This window comes from Erinaceus europaeus, chromosome 14 (genome assembly GCF_950295315.1).
Source record: "Erinaceus europaeus chromosome 14, mEriEur2.1, whole genome shotgun sequence".
In the NCBI taxonomy this organism is placed as follows: domain Eukaryota; kingdom Metazoa; phylum Chordata; class Mammalia; order Eulipotyphla; family Erinaceidae; genus Erinaceus; species Erinaceus europaeus.
In genome coordinates this window covers 40,330,529-40,342,484 of record NC_080175.1, presented here as the reverse complement: position 1 = coordinate 40,342,484, position 11,956 = coordinate 40,330,529, and the positions used below count along the sequence as shown (strand labels likewise).

The window sequence follows — 11,956 nt, the reverse complement described above, 5'->3', positions numbered from 1 at the left end:
TAAAAAAAAGCATCAATAGAAATAAAATGGTTAAATCAAGAGCAAATAAAACTGCTGCCACAATGAATCAAGACAGGAACCCAGAAGAAACTCCAAATCAGTCAGAAGTAACCATAGATAAGAAAAGTATGCAAGCAATAATAAACCTAATAATCACAGAAATGAAGACAACTATGGAGGAAAGGGCTATCAGAATTAGGGAAACAACAGATGGGACCCTCAAGGAAAACACAACCTTGAGGTAATTAGAAAACTGAAAGCTGAAATAGCTGAGCTAAAAGGCCAATTAGTAGAACATGCCAATACTATAACTGAACTGAAGAAAGAAGCTGAGGGAAGGGAAAACAAGCTAACAGAAGCATAAAACAGAATTAGCCATACAGAGAATGAGCTAGAGAAAACTTAGAAAGAGGTAAAAGAGCTCAAAAAGAGATTGAGAGACACTGAAAACAACAACAGAGACATATGGGATGATCTCAAAAGAAGTAACATTCATATAATTGACCTACCAGAGGAAGAAAGAGAGGAAGGGGAAGTAAAGATTCTAGAGGAAATAATAGAAGAAAACTTCCCAGACCTGAACAATAGAAAGGACATTAAGATTCAAGAGGCCCAGAGAGTCCCAAACAGAATCACCCCAGACGTGAAAACACCAAGACACATCATGGTTACAATGAAAAGAAGTAAAGATAAAGAAAGGATCCTAAAGACTACAAGAGGAAAATAAAAATCACATACAGGGAAAACCCATAAGACTATCAGCAGACTTCTCCATTCAAACTCTAAAAGCCAGCAGAGAATAGCAAGATATCTATTGAGCCCTGAATGCAAAAGGGTATCAACCAAGGATAATATATCCTGCTAGACTTTCATTAAAACTAGATGGAGGGATCAAAACCTTCTCAGACAGACAACAGTTAAAGGAGGCAACCATCACCAAGCTTGCCATGAAAGAGGTTCTAAAAGACCTCTTATAAACAAGAACATCACCATAATACTCACCATATATGAGAGCAAATAAAAAATTGTTGAATAATGGCATTACAATACATTAAATCCATTTATGTTATCTAACTTTAACTCTGTATGTCTGACTTTAATCATTCTCAGTTTTGTGCCTTTGACTATTTGATGCTTCCTGATAAAAAATTAAATATTATATTCTGTGTACATATATTATTCCCACTGACATGTCAGAAATTAAACTCAAATCTTTTACTGCTGGATAGGATTATTACTGCATTTTGCAGATGAGTACATGAAAGATCTCTGACTTAGCAATCATAAGGTGGTGATTGTGTATATTATGAGCAAAATGTGAGTCTCTGTCTTCTTATACTGGTTACCATGAGCTTAATTGTGCTGCTCAGAAGTACATGTGTTAAAGTCATAAGCCCCAGAACCTCAGAGAATGATTTTATTTCAATAAGGCTTCTTTAAAAAGGCAATCAAATATAAAATGAGGCCATTAGAGTACCCCCCATCTAACAGAACCTGTTCCCTTATATGTAAAGATCTTGGGGGGGGTGGGCAGGCTGGGTGGTGGCACATCTGAATGAACATAATTATTACAATGCTAAGGACCCAGGTTCAAGCCCCTGATCCCCACCTGCAAGGGAGAAGCTCTTTGAGTGGTGAAGCAGAGCTGCAGTTCTATCTATCTATCTATCTATCTATCTATCTATCTATCTATCTATCTATCTATCTCTCCCCCTTTCCTCTCAATTTCCTTCTGTCTCTAACCAAAATACATAAATAATAGTAATAAGTCATTGGCACAGGCATGCACAGAGAGATGACTATGTAAGGACATAGAAAGACCCAACCTCGATGGCAACTTAGTCTTCAGAACTGTGAAGAAGGAAATTATTGTTATTTAAGCAGTCTTGGCTGTATTTTGCTATGTCATTCCAACCTGGCTAACCTGTTCCACTATTTTTATTATTACTCAATTATCTTGATTTGCCTTAATTAAAGTTACTTATTTTTTTTTATAAAAGTACCATATGCAACATGACCCAGAAAGAAGAACCTTTGGAGCTTGAACATTGAGGACGCAGTCAGTAGACTTGTAAAAACCCCCTGGGAATGGTTTCTTACTCACTCTTATGCATGATTTAGCTGGTTTCCTTCCTGGTTTGTGTGTCAGGTGCCTGGCCAACTGCTATTGTCCCTTTAAATAGAGGATAACTTGCACTGCCATTCTGCCTTTGTATGAAGGCAAATGATCCATGACTTCTTCCTGAATCTTGAGCAGATTCAACTGCAAAAATTACTAGAGACAGACTGCATTGCATTGAAGTCAAAATTCATGGTTTGCAAAAGCTGGAAAGTTCCCTCTGTGGGCATTTGTATATAGCAAACTTGGAACCCAAGAGGAAAAAATACCACATTTCTTTAGTTACTTATTCTCCGAATATAGACTTGGGTTTCCTTCTCATCTTGACACTCATCTCTTTTATATATATATATTCCCTTTTGTTGCCCTTGTTGTTTTATTGTTGTTGTTATTGGATAGGACAGAGAGAAATAAAGAGAGGAGAAGAAGACAGGGGAAGAGAAAGACAGACACCTGCAGACCTGCTCCACCACCTGTGAAGGGATTCCCCTGCAGATGGGGAGCCAGGGGTCAAACCAGGATCCTTATGCTGGTCCTTGTGCTTCGTGCCATGTGAACTTAACCCGATGTGCTACTGCCTGACTTCCTGACGCCTGACTCCCTGACACACATCTTTTTTGGCCTTTGTATTCTTCCTCACAATTCATTTTCATCATTTTTCTCAGTCTGTGGTTTTATATTTGATTAGTGGTGATTTATATTTTATATTTGATTATTTATATTTTATATTTGGTTAGTGGTCATTTGCCTATTTCTGTGAGTTATCTTTTAAAGATTTTTTTTATTTTTAGAGAGAGGTAGATTGAGAGATGAGAGGGTGAACATAATATTTTCAGCTCTAATGTGTAGTAATGCCAGGAATTGAACCTAAGATTTAGGGACCTTTGGTATGCAGGTCTAATACACACTTGCTATGTTATCTCCCTGACCCTTCATGAGTTATTTTTAAACCACTTGTGCAGCCAGGGAATTCTTTCTCAGTAAATAACTCTAACAAAAACAGGCTTTCATTATTTCTATTTAGAATTTTATGATTAGGACTAAGTAGTGGTGTGTCCACATTAGCATGTCCAAGGACCTGGGTTTGAGCCCCCACTCACCACCTGCAGGGTGGGGTAGGGGGCATTTTACAAATGGTGAAGCAGGACTGCAGGTATCTCTCTTTCTGCATATCTATCTTCCCCTCGCCTCTCAATGTCTCAGTGTCTGTCCTATTAAAATAGAAAAGAAAAAATAAAGGTGTCTGAGGATAAATAATCTGTCTTGAGGAGGGGAGGAGAATGAGGCAAAACCAAAGAAGCAAATAATGTTGATTTCAGTCTGTTTTCTTTTTCCTTCCCTGGGGTTTCACCACTCTGGGTTAACTTGTTCAAATAGAAAGAGACACAGGCTGGACAGGTACTCACTCAGTAGAGCCCATAGGTTCCCAAGGACTGGGATTCAAGTCCACACACAGCTTCACAAGTGGTGGAATGGTGCTGTGGGTATCTCCACTCACTTTTGTCTCTCTGTCCCTCTTTCCCTTTTTCATCTCTGTCTCTCTATCTCTGTCTATCTCTCTCAAACATATACACACTCTACCAGGAAAAAATTAAAAGGCTACTGGGAATTATGGCATTATGCAAATACCAAGCCCCAGTGATAACCCTGGGGTGGCAGACAGAGGCAAAGGAAGAAAGAAAGGTACTACAGCACCAAAGCCTCCCCACCCCACCATGTGGTGAGGGCTGCACACATAGAAAATCAGGCCCATCCCAGGTGAGCTCTCTTACCAATCCTAGATTATAAAGTATACAATGTTCTTCTCCTCCTCCCACTTCTCATCTTTTTTTATTATCTTTATTTGATATAAATATCCAGAAATCAAGAAGAAGAGGGATATAGAAAAGGAGAAAGAGACAGTGACACCTGCAGCACTGCTTCATCACTTATGAAGCTTTCCCCTAGCAGGTGGGGACTGGGGCCTAGAACCTGGATCTTTGTGTGTTGTAACATGTGCACTCAACCAGGTACACCATCACCCACCCTCATCTTCCTCCCCCCTCCTCCTTCTCCTTCTTCTTCTTCTTCTTCTCTCTCTCTCTCTCTCTCTCTCTCTCTTTCTCTTTCTCCCTTTCATTCAAAGACAACTTCGAAGGGCAAGAGCATGGTGGTTTCTAAGCCAATGTGTGTCTTGCTAGAATTATATGAGAGTTCATCTACTCTCCCCACCTAAAATTCTGACTCACGAGCAGATATTGGGCTCCTTACAACCTGATAACAACCTGATACCTATATCTAACAGCCCTGCGTACACCCACATCAGCACCCAAATGTCTTCTCTGGTGCAGCACTGTGAGACCCTTTATAGGCCCCTCACTGCACCCTCCCCATGTTTAGTCAAAGAGCAGGCAGCACATTGAAGGGCTGATGTGTTGTTGCCCAGAGTCACGTAGGGTGGTGGCTAATCATTGTGCAATCTGATGAGTAACTAGTGACTAACTTACCGCAGGGCCATGTGATCACAAGTGCTTGATTTCACTCATATCTATAGTCACTTGGACAGTTTACATTGAGCTGAACCATCTAAGCTGATGTAAGCTGAAGTCTTGCACATGTCAACCATGAGTAGACTAGAGACCAGCTACTTGAGTCCACTGACCTTAGCTGAGCTCTCACACAGCTAAGAGGGTTGGCAATACAGAGAAGCCAGAGACAGCACAGATGTAAGCACATCAGTCCAAAGGCTACAGACGTCCATCCTCTCACTTATTTGTCCTTATTTAAGAAGTGAGGAGGGGAGCCAGGTGGTGACACATCTAGTAGAATGCCCATGTTACCATGCACAAGGATCCAGGTTCAAGCCCCCTAGTCCCTCACCTGAAGGAAAAGCTTCACAAATGATGCTCTTTCTGTCTCCCTCTCTATCTCCCCCCTCCCTCTCAATTTATCTGTGTCTCTGTCCAATAAATAAATAAAATATTAAAACAAAAGAAAAAGGGTAATTGGCTGGTGGTAGCACACTGGGTCAAGTGCACAAAGTTTGAAGTGAGAGGGCCAGCGCAGGGATCAAGCCCCCTGCTCCCCTCTTGCAGGGAGGTCACTTCACAAGTGTTGAAGCAGGTCTGCAGGTATCTGTCTTTCTCCTTCCCTCCTTGTCTCCTCCCCCTCTTGATTCTCTTGATTTCTCTCTGTCCTAACCAATTAAAAAAGAAGAAGAAAATGGCCACCAGGAGCAGTGGATTCATAGTGCAGGCATCAAGCGCGGATAAAAAAAAAAAAAAAAAAAAAGAGTGAGGAGAGTGATTGTATCTCTGGAAGAAAAGAATGGACTCCACTCTCAGAGCAAATAATTTGGGCACAGGAAAATGAACACATAGGGAATGGAAGCCATGTTTGCAGTCTGTCTGTCTACATTGAAGCCGTGTTAGTAAATCCACAGTCAACCACCCACCAAGAGTGTGAGGGAGACACTCACCATATAGACCTGCCCATGGCAGAAAGCTGAGACTCTTGCTGTTCAATCAGATGTTCCCACTCTCCTCCTAGACTGTCCTCAGTAACAGCTGTTAAGCAACTTATATGGGGGAGCAGGTAAGTCAACAGGAATGGTTTAAGGTCAAGTTTAAGATCAAAGCAATATTGCCCTGATTTTGCAAAATATCCCCTATCACTTAAGTTTCAGTGATCGTGAATTTTATTATTTTATGCTTGCACTGTATCCAGTATCAATAAATATTTGCCTTTTGATGTTAGCTATCAAATTGTTATGAAAGCCAACACGTTGGCTGGGCAAGGCAGGGTTTCACCCAATAGAGAACACACTGCCCAGGGAATGCAGGCTTTACACTCTCAACCCCCACTTTCCAGATGTGTGTGTGTGGGGGGGGGAGTTGCACAAGCAGTGAAGTAAAGCTATAGGTCTCTCTCTCTCTCCCACCATTTCTTTTTCCCCTCTAAATTCCTGTTGCTATCAAAAATAAATTAATATCTTTAAAATAACACATTGGCTCTAATATTTTGTACTCAGAACAGGTTGAGTTAACTCCTCCCTCATGTAGACAGGCACGGAGAGGCGAAACATAGTAATCTGTGTAAGGAGTGCTCTCTGAGAACTTCGTGAATTCCTGAACCCATAGACACTGTCATTCATGTGATGCCACGATACCTGGGTGCAGAATATTTGCTTTTCTTTATTTTTATTTATTAAAACATACTAGTGATTTAATAATGATGGACAAGATTGTGGGATAAGAGGGGTACAATTCCCACCACCAGAACTCTGTATCCCATGCCCTCCATTGGAAGTTTCCCTGTTCTTTTTCCTTCTGAAAGTATGGACCAAAATTCACTATGAGGTGCAGAAAAGTGAAAGGTTTTGCTTCTGTAATTGCTTCTCTACTGGACATGGTCATTGACAGGTGCATCCATACCCTAGCCTGTTTCTATCTTTCTATAGTGGGGTAGGTGGGGTTCCAGGGAAGTCAAGTTGGCATCATAGTAGCATCAGCAACTTGGTGGCTAAAAAGCAAGGTGTAGCAGCCTATGTGACAAATACAACAAATATGATGTAACTATATGATATTAAATTCACTGAAGCACATTTTCTTCCTGACATTTCTGTTTTTTAACATTTATTTATTATTGAAAAGAGACAGAGAGAAATTGAGAGAGGAGGAATGAGATAGATACCTGCAGCCCTCCTTCACCGCTCGTGAAGCTTTCCCCCTACAGGTGGGGACCATGGGTTTGAACCCAGGTCCTTGCACACTGTAGTGTGTGCATTTAACCAGGTGTGCCACCACCTGGCCCCCTCTTCCTGACAATTCTTTTTTATCCCCTTTTGACATTCGAGTTAAAAGGTGATAGTGGGGTTTTTTTGTTTGTTTGTTTGTTTGTTTGTTTTTTGCCTCAAGAAAGGATGTTCACAGCAGAGCAAATACCACATATGAGACAATTCTCAGAATTTAACAAGGGTGGGGGTGTGTTCCATCCAGAACAGAGAAAGAAAAATTCCAAAAGATGTCACAGGAAGAAGGAGATGAGGAATCTTGGAGTGATTGACATGAGAACTGAGCCCTGTGTTCCCACCAAGGTAGGTCTAGAGTGAGAAAAGAACAGTCTGGGTAAGCCTGAGGGACCTGGGAATAGATTCCAGGAAGTAGCAAAGCCTTGACGACTTCCACCGTGTTCTGGCAGTGGCTAAGAATCATCTGGGAGAACTTCAAAGAATCTCTTAGAGTCACAGATTGCTACCACTACGCAAAGGCTTTCCTGTCGACCTCAAAATAGCATGGAAATAAGAGTAGGAGAAGGTCAGGACTGAGAAAAGGGTCAGGGATACTGCAGAACAAAGTAATGTACGTGTGTGTCAACAATGAAAGGAAAGGCAGAACCAAGGATGTCTCTTTGGCTACCAACCCAAAGAACCACTGCTAAAATTGGCAATTCTTGGAACTGGACAGCCCTCAGAGGAAAAGATAGGGTGAAGGCAGCCTGTGGTGCTAAATATTGAGTTTCAGAATTTATAGAAATTAAAATAACAGAAATTGTATTCAGCTTCTTGGGAGATGGATCAGATGGTAGAGCACAGGACTTCCATAACAGAGGCTCACAGTTCAATCCCTGGTGCTGTCTGTTCCACACATGTGCTTTGTTTTCTCTCCTCATTTGACTGAAAATAAATAATTCTTTTTCTATATTTATTTATTTATTTATTTATTTTCCCCTTTGTTGCCCTTGTTTTATTGTTGTAGTTATTATTATTGTTGTTATTGATGTCATCGTTGTTGGATAGGACAGAGAGAAATGGAGAGAGGAAGGGAAGACAGAAAGGGGGAGAGAAAGTCACTTGTGAATCAACTCCTCTGCAGGTGGGGAGCCAGGGGCTCGAACTGGGATCCTTATGCCAGTCCTTGCGTTTTGCCCCACCTGTGCTTAACCTGCTGCGCTACTGCTCAACTCCCCAATAAATAATTCTTTTAAAGAAAAGAAATGGGGGGGAGGGTCGGGCGGTGGCGCAGTGGGTTAAGCGCATGTGGCGCAAAGCGCAGGGACCGGCGTAAGGATCCCGGTTCGAGCCCCCGGCTCCCCACCTGCAGGGGAGTCGCTTCACAGGCGGTGAAGCAGGTCTGCAGGTGTCTATCTTTCTCTCCCCTTCTCTGTCTTCCCCTCCTCTCTCCATTTCTCTCTGTCCTATCCAACAACGAATTGCGTCAACAAGGGCAATAATAATAACCACAACGAAGCTACAACAAGGGCAACAAAAGGGGGGGAAAAATGGCCTCCAGGAGCGGTGGATTCATGGTGCAGGCACCAAGCCCAGCAATAACCCTGGAGGAGGAAAAAAAAAAATTTAAAATTAAAGAAAAGAAATGGGATCTACAGGCTAAAAACTATAGGTACACTTTAATGCATTTTAACATTTAAATAATTTAATATTTAGTTAATTAATTTTATAGGACAGAGAGAAACTGGGAGAGGTTGGGGAAATAGAGAGGGAGAGAGACAGAGAGACACCTGCCGACCTGCTTCACTGCTTATGAAGCTTTCCTCCTGCAGGTAGGGATAGGGGATTTGAACCCAGGTGTTTGCATATGGTAATGTGAGTGTTTGTTCAATCAGGTGTGCCCAGCTCCTATAGACAACTTTTTATAAAAATTTTCTTTTTTGGGAGTCAGGCTGTAGCGCAGCGAGTTAAGCGCACATGGCGCAAAGCGCAAGGACAAGCTTAAGGATCCTGGTTCTAGCCCCTGGCTCCCCTCCTGCAGGGGAGTCCCTTCACAGGTGGTGAAGCAAGTCTGCAGGTGTCTGTCTTTCTCTCCTCCTCTCTGTCCCCTCCTCTTTCCATTTCTCTCTGTCCTATCCAACAACAATAACAAAAACAATAATAACTACAACAATAAAAAATAAGGGCAACAAAAGGGAAAATAAATAAACATAGTTTTTTTTTAATTGTTCTTTCTTTTTTTTTCTTTTAGCACCCAAAGTTACCACTGGTACTCGGTGCCAGCATTACGAATCTATGGCTCCTAGCAACATTTTTTTTCCATTTTATTGGATAGGACAGAGAGAAAATGAGAGAGAGAGAGACTTGCAGACCTGTTTCAACACTAGTGAAGCTTCCCCTCTGCAACTGGGAAGATGGTGGGGTGGCGGTGGGGTCCTCAAATTGAATCCTTGTGCAGGTTCTTGCACTTAGTACTATGTGTTCTTTTTATATATGCTATCAATTTTTCCCTCTCATATTCATTAGTGATTTATATGACTACAAGTTAATAGGAGTGTACATAAACACCATTCCCACCACCAAAAGGCTGTGTCCTACCCCATCCTCCCCCCGCACCCCAGTGATGCCAAGCATCCACTCTCACCCTCAACCCAGAGATTTTTACTTTGGTGCCCTACTCCAAATTCAGTCAAATCCTGCTTTGAGTTTCTCTTTCTATTCTTCTTTCTCAGCTTCTGTCGATGAATGGAATCCCCATACTCGTCTTTGTCTTTCTGGCTTAGCTCACTTAACGTAATTCTTTCTAGCTCCATCCAAGATGGGTCAGAGAAGGTAGGTTCATTGTTCTTAATAGCTGTGTAGTATTCCATTGTGTATATACACCACAGCTTTCTCAGCCACTCATCTCTTGTTGGGCACCTGGATTTCTTCCAGGTTTTAGCTATCACTAATTGTGCTGCTATGAACATAAGTGTACACATATCTTTTGGGTTGAGTGTTATGGAGTCCTTGGGGTATATCCCCAGGAGAGGAATTACTGGGTCATATGGAAGGTCCATGTCTAGCCTTGTGAGAGTTGTCCAGACTGCTCTCCACAGAGGTTGTACCAATTTACATTCCCACCAGCAGTGCAGAAGGGTTCCTTTGTCCCCACAACCTCTCCAGCATTTGTTGCTGCTGTCCTTTTTGATATATGCAGTTCATACATCTATGTGTTCTTAACTGGGTACACAATCCCCCAGCCTCCAGTATACTTATGGACTGAAATTGCTACATGCAACATTGGCAAACTTGTTAAATTTAGTATACCAGATAGGCAGTTTCTCTCCCAAGACAACTGTGTTGTCATTCTTATTCATAAACACACACCTTTGGGGACCCTGTGGTGGTGTACCCAGTAGAGTGCCATATTACCATGGGCAAGGACCTGAGTTCAAGTCCCTGTCCCCACCAGCAGGGGGAAGTTTTATAAACAGTGGAACAGTGTTTCAGGGTGCCTCTGAGCCTCCCTGTTTCTTTCTCCCTTTCTATATCTCTGTCTCTCACCATTATCAAAAAATAATAAGAAGAAGATAGATGGCCATGAGGACCAATGGAGGCATGCAAGTGCCAAACCTCAGCAATAAACTGGGTGGCTGGGGGTCGGGCGGTGGCGCAGTGGGTTAAGCACACGTGGCGCAAAGCACAAGGACCAGCGTAAGGATCCCGGTTCGAGCCCCCGGTTCCCCACCTGCAGGGGAGTCACTTCACAGGTGGTGAGGCAGGTCTGCAGGTGTCTTTCTCTCCCCCTCTCTGTCTTCCCCTCCTCTCTCCATTTCTCTCTGTCCTGACCCACAATAAACGACATCAACAATGGCAATAATAATAACCACAACGAGGCTACAACAACAAGGGCAACAAAAGGGGGAAAAAATGACCTCCAGGAGCAGTGGATTCATGGTGCAGGCACCGAGCCCAGCAATAACCCTGGAGGAAAAAAAAATTAAATAATTAAAATAAATAAATAAACTGGGTGGCTTGCTCGCTTTGGCAGCACATATACTAAAATTAAAACAATATAGAGAAGATTCGCATGGCCCCTGCACAAGGATGACATACAAATTCGTGAAGCATTCCATAATTAAAAAAAAAAAAAAACTGGATGGCAAAAAAGTAAAAGTGCCTTGGAAAAACTGGAGAGCAGAGAACAATTTTTTTTTTGGATTTTTTTTCTTTTTTGGGAAAACTTTTGTTGGGCTCAGAGGTACAGGACAAATGTCACCTTGTGTGTTCTTTCATCCTGACACCCACCTGGTAGTTCTCCGTCATGCATTTGATGTCACATGCAGAGCTGCAGTGAGTGGACAGGGTTTTGTCTAACTTAAAATGCTAAAGTGTCCTTTGATGGCAGACCAGCAGGGCTTTGCAGATGCCAGTGGATCACAGCCTCAGTTCTGATCACATGATTTGCCATGTTGAACTTTGAACAAGAAAAAGTCACAAAACATGATAAATGTAAGGGGAAAAACATAACTGAAGAGACTAGGACAAGACATGATTTAGTTGTTATCAAACTGGGAATTCTCAACAACGAAGAATACTTTGTTAAGGGCTCTCATAGAGACAACTTGCAGCCTCAGCCATTCAAGTATAGAGATGAAAGCTCTAGGAAAGACTCAAAAAGAATGTCTAGAAAGTAAAAACACAATAACCAATTCAGAATGTTATTATTGGACTCATCGGGACACAGGCTAGATAGAGCCAAGAACGAGCAATCTTAAAGACACTGCAACAGAAGCTTTCTGAACCTAAGTGCAAGGAAGAAGAAAAAAGAACATTCCAGAAGTATGTGCATGATGAACGGGGGCGGGGGGGTACCAGAAGTAAACCAACTGTCTCTAATGCTTTGTGAGGTGCAGCCATTTTTGGAAGACTGTATATAGAAAAGTTCTATATACAGGTGGTAGTTGTGGTATGGGACTATACAATGTAATACTACAGTCTTATAAGCCACTACTAATCACAATTTTTTAAAAATTTGTAAAAAAAAAATAACTGTGCATGTGATAGATAAGTCTTAAAAAGAGGATAACTCTAGAACAATTTCTAAAGATATGGTATTCATGTCAAGGGGAGACTGCTGATAACTA

The 11,956-nt window shown here is 41.9% G+C and overlaps 1 non-coding gene across 1 annotated transcript; it reads left to right on the top strand.

Moving 5' to 3' along the window:
- The first annotated feature begins 10,844 nt into the window (after positions 1-10,844).
- LOC132532886 (U6 spliceosomal RNA) lies at positions 10,845-10,951 on the top strand. Its single transcript, XR_009544809.1, has one exon. It is a non-coding gene; the product is annotated as a U6 spliceosomal RNA (small nuclear RNA).
- Positions 10,952-11,956: the final 1,005 nt, after the last annotated feature.